The sequence below is a fragment of the Apis dorsata genome, unplaced genomic scaffold, assembly GCF_000469605.1.
Source record: "Apis dorsata unplaced genomic scaffold, Apis dorsata 1.3 scaffold_988, whole genome shotgun sequence".
In the NCBI taxonomy this organism is placed as follows: Eukaryota; Metazoa; Arthropoda; class Insecta; order Hymenoptera; family Apidae; genus Apis; species Apis dorsata.
Window position 1 is genome coordinate 144,435 of NW_006264091.1, and position 5,690 is coordinate 150,124.

Here is a 5,690-nt window from a genome sequence, read left to right on the forward strand (position 1 = left end):
CAATTAAGCAAAAGCCCGGCCTCGTCGAGTGGGAAAATATTTGCAGAAACGTGGCATCGCCGTTTGGAAACTCGTTGCTAGCCGTAACTGGAATGTGAGATATGGCTGGAACTCGATCGACGTCCAAATGAAGCACGCTAGAGAATCGGCAAGTGCCTGGTCGGATATTATAGACCTGTGAACGAGGCAGAGGGGTGGTTTCCGCGTTAAATTGAAACGCTCGAAGGTAACGTCTAATGAAAGCATACGCGCGGAGCTAATATCCACCCCACTAGAATGTAATAATTTCGGAATGGTACTTGAGAGAGAGGCCGGGTACTTCTCTCTGCAACAAAGGTTTAAGCACGCGTGCAGCTATTCGAAATCGCGCGCTCTCTCGTGCTCCCGTCGTACGCTAGAATCCGCTCTCGCGACGCGTACGTACGTGCGCGCATCTCGCCCGGGATATAGGTAGATTTATTAAAAACTACACTTCCACGATCTGTTGGAACCGTTTTGGAACGCGTTGATTTCGTTAACGGGCGAGCCTTGGTGGCGAGTGGCGCGAACATCGGATAGAAAAATCAAAATTTCCACTTCGATCCGATACGCTCGGTACCGGCGGTAATTGCGTTTATCATCGCGTTTCCGGAGTACCGCCTTCGTTTCCGTTCCCATTTCGGACAGATTGAAATAAAATTTCCATCATTTCGTAACGTATTCGTAGCTGATCTACCAAATGATTTATGAAATTATGAAAACGTGTCGACCCCTTCACACACATCATTTCTCAAATGAAATTATTGCAAGAACTTTGTTATATTTCGTTGAGATAGTTATAATTCTTATACTGACGATGTAAGATTTGACGTGTTCATCTCGGATAATGATACGTATCATCTTAACGTAACTTGTTTTTCAACAGCGTAAAATTTAGTAAAAGATAGATAAACGAAAAATCGCAATTGTTCCGAATAATAACGGGTTAGGAAGGATATCTGGTATCGCGTTGAACGAGGGAGGGGTTGCACGAAAATCGAACGAATATTTTCCGTTGAAAAAAAGAAAAAAGAGAAAAAAAACGCGCCGAACAGCGCGTAACAAGTAGTCTTTCGAGTTGCGCGTGACGATAATATAATCGGGCATCGGTTTCATGAAAATCTATCGGGCGAAAGCTTTCAGCAATCAACTGTAATCGTGTATAGGCGGGCGGGCATTTCGGAAAGCCGGCGTTGAAAAGAGTTTTCAAGAGTTCCAACTGGAGAAGTACACGCGTAGAATGAATTTCGTTGGAGGACCATTTCACTGCGATTGTGTACGTGTACAGATATACTCCTTGTGTGTGTGTATGTGTGTGTGTATATAGATGTGCGCGCGCGTTCGCACTCTCGTCCGAGGCACGGTGTTAAAGGGTGGGGGCACGAGAGCATGTGGGTGCTGTAAGCACAAATTGCCACAAATTGGAGAAAATTGAATGAAGCTTACGGCTTAACGAAGGCACTAAATCCTTGTGGAACGACCTATCTCAACATGCAGCCCATTTTCATGATAAGTGAGCAGATGTCGTGTGCGTTTAAAACACTCCATTGACAAATCGCGATTACACCTCCGCTCTTCGATTCCTCGAAGATCTCTCGAAGAAGAAGAGCGCGCCGATCGTTTTCCCATGAAATGTGAAAATGTAATTTCCATCCCCTTAACGATGATACGCGATATTCAGTGCATCCGTGTAATTAAAATTGCATCGCTCGTTGCTTGTGCACCGTTTACCGAGATGGTCGATCCCTCCGTTCCAAATATTAAACAGAGACACGCTATTTCGCGAATAATATGCACATTCGTTCCACTTTTCTCGTTCCCCGTGTATCGACTGTACGTCTTTTAATAAATTAGGAATTACTCAGACTTGTTATACCCTATTGACGAAGGAACCGGTTACGGTAATCGGGTTTAAAGCGATTCGACGTTGTTGTGTGGACACTGGTGATTATTACACTCGGCCCCATAACGGACGCGCGACGCTAATATTTTAAAACGACCATCACTCGTAAGTGTTGAATCGCTGCCGGGCTCGGATCGAATCCGAAGTGGATGATAACATTCGCTCGAAAATCACTCGAGCGAACGTCTTCGAACTCCAATAGAAACTTTCTTCCCCTGTTCCCATGGTCGAAAACAGGGGTTTTTATCGAAGTGGATAACTCGTCTCGATCGTTAAACACGAGTTCGCGGGACGATCGAAATCGTGGGAGGACGAGGGGAAGAGGAGGGTAGAAGGAGGATGGAACCGGGGGAGGATGACAGGAACGAGTCGCGGAGAGGGTGAAAGAGGGGGAAGGAGGAAGAGATAGACGCGGAACAGTTCCCTATTTGTAGGGAACAGGAGACACTGACGAGAGCCGGGGAGGCGTGCTAGACGTGGAATATGTCTGGCGTATGTGGAGAACCTCGTACACTCCCTCGGGATTGTTATGGGGGCATTCCGGCTTCTGGTATGTAATATCAGAAATTCCTGTCTACCTGTGTGTCGCCTGTTGCCCGTTGCACGTTGTTCCAATTCGAACAGGCGGGGCACACGGTGCGTCGCGAAAGTGGTATTACTTCTACAGGCGTGCAGGCCCAAGAGGGTGAGCTTCAACGCACGCCCTCTGATTCGTCCAATATTTGGAGGACGAAACTATACGACGGAAAAAAATTAACTAGACAGAGGGGCCGGAAGTGGACAGAGATTTCGTTTGACGGAATAAATCCGTTCATAAAACGGCAGTTTTTTTTATTTCTAATTTCCGTTTTACCGTTTTATTTCGCCGTTAAACATGATTGTTGCGAAGATGATTTTGAAAGAAAGGGAAAACTAATCTATCCGTGATCGAACATTCCGATTCAAGTATTCGTATATCGTTTTTTTTTCTCAATAATGAAATATTTTTTTCGAAATATAATATCAAGTATGTTGTAATTATCGTTTTAAAGTTTGCTGATCGAATCGCTATCTTTGATCGAACGTAAGTAACGTGAAAAATATAGGAGAACGCGGAGAAGTTCCGGAAAACGGAATTCGCGTTACACCTAGAACGGACCTCGGTCTCGCAACGCGAAAGGGTAGTTTTAGCCAGAGGCATCGGTTGTCTGCATTCGACATATTGTCAATTTGCCGCTGCTCGTCTCGCCTGTTTAAAATCGATCGCGTACAGGCATATATGCCTCTGTGTGTTTCCACCGCCCAAGTGTTTCGTTGCCATTGTTGCCGTTCGTCTCTCTTAATATCGTTCGAAGAAAAAGCGAAAAAGGAAAAGACAAAAAAAAAAAAAAAAAAAAAAAAAAAGAAACAAAAAAATACAAGCGTTCTTACTTGAATCTTAATTTAAAAATTAAACTGATCCGTTAAGTTACTCTAATTTTTGATTCGAGCTCGAAAATTAGTTCAAAAGATTTTGATCGAAACACCGTTCCCCGTTATAATGATTATCTTTTTAACAATTTACATTTCAAATTTTCCCGCTAAAAGTGCATTGAACTCGGTTAATCGAGTTGTTGGAGTACGATCGTAACGATAATTAAACATTAATTAAGTAGTCGCAAAAAGTGGATGCAGCTGGTCGTGGCCAAAGATAAAAATTACAAACGGGGAATATTTGAAATACGGTTGCATTGCAGCCGGAGGATTCCTGCGGTGCGCGTACGAATCGTGCCGTGCATTCTCTGGTTATGTTTGTTTCATTAAACCGGAGAATTCCAACGTATTTTTGGAAGCATAGGAACCGAGCGAAACCGCTGGTTACACCATTTTCCGTCGTGTGGAGCGTTCATTCGGCCGCGCATATCGCCACGCGACGTACTTCAAAATTTCTCGCCGCCATTCCCTCGCTCCATTCGATGATCGAATACTACGTACCAACCACGTTAATTATCTTTAATACGATTATCCATGTATTTGCATACTCTGACCCGAATATTTCCGTTTAAAGATCGCGGATAAATTGGTAAGATACACGGTCAAACTTAACGCGTGGAAGATTTCGAGAAATCGGGCATTATATATATATATATATAATTTTAGCGTCTAATTTCTGTCCGTGCGTAGAGGTCCGTCGAAGAGCCGCTTTGAAAGCAGTACGTCTCGAATATTAACTCCACTGTAACTCCGTTGTAAATTATTTTCATATTAATGCAAGAATGCCGAACAGTCGAACGATGGAAGCGTTCTCCCATGTTTATTAAATTTCTTTGACATCCGCGCCCCTTCTGAAGGCAATATAGATTCTTGGTGTATATAGATCTACGCGTGGCATTTCTGCAAAATTTCCTTTAAGAGATCGAAATTTTTCTTCTTCGAAATTCTTTTTCTTTTCTTTTCTTTTCTTCTTTTTTTTCCGTAGCCTCGTTGTTTTTTCCTATTAATTGTTTTTCAGAAATTCAAAACCGTGTCGATAAGTCTCGCGTACAACAGAGGCAACGACGATTAACCGCATCGTTTCCGTGATAAAAACGAATTTCGGTTATTTGTCGACACGTAGTATTTCAACGTTTATTACGAACTTATTTCCACGGTGAAATAACCGTTCCCAGTGACGCACGCCGCTGGACAAGTATGAATTTTCGCTTCGACGTTCGGGAAATAAAGCGTTCCAACGTTTTTCTTTTCCTCTATTACTCTTTTTTTTTCCCCCTAGCTAACGTTTTCAACAAACCGTACAATTGAATATTTTTAATCGCGCATCGCGCAAATAAGATAAAGTAATAAAGTATCCAAAGTATAAATGCGAAATAAACAAAAACGAATTTTAATTAATCCGCGTCTGAATGAATTTCTTTCATTTCAGTTCTTATTCTTTTTTATCTTGAATAATTATTATAATGAATGTAAATTATCTATGAAATTTTTATAATAATATCTTATTAAAAGTATTACCTAGGAATTCATGGAAAAATAATCATGTAAGAAAATACTAATAATCATAAATAAATTTACTCGATGAATCAAAGAAATTACCAATTCCATAGATAATGATAACGATATAATTCATTCGAAGAAATATTCACAGATATATACATATATATATATATAGATCATATAGCATCGTGTCACACTATACCAAGAAGATGTGCGAACATGCTAATTAATAACTTAAACGTACGGCGACGAAGTAGCACCAGACAACAATGGTCCGGCACACACGTACCGGACCAGGAGTCAATCTACTTCCTTTTAACTCTCCTATAATCATTTCCTCGCGTGTTACGTCCTCGCGCGTAACAATATTCCTAAGATATTTTCCTAAAATACAATTAAGTAAGCGGTTCGTTGAGTTCTCGATCCGACGAGGGCGTGATTTCCAAACGTTGCGATAAATATCCCCTCCTCGTATGGGAGCGTTGGACAAAGGGAAAAATTGGGCAGCCAATTCGAATTCGGGGAAAGAGAATATCAATCCTGGGAACAAGCTTACGTCGATAGGTAAGCGAAGTTGATCTCTGGCATATCGTTGATGGGTGACGTTGTAAGCGACACGGCCGACTTCCGTCTTCGCTCGACATCCGCCACCTTATAAAAAGGGTAGCTATTGAATTAAAAGGACGTAGCGAATAAAGCGGCCGGGCTACACGGCACCGTATACCCAGGCCAAAGAGGGAAGAAGCACGACAGAGAGAGAGAGAGAGAGAGAGAGAGAAAGAGAAAGAGGAGGAAAGGGATGAAATACACCGCTGTG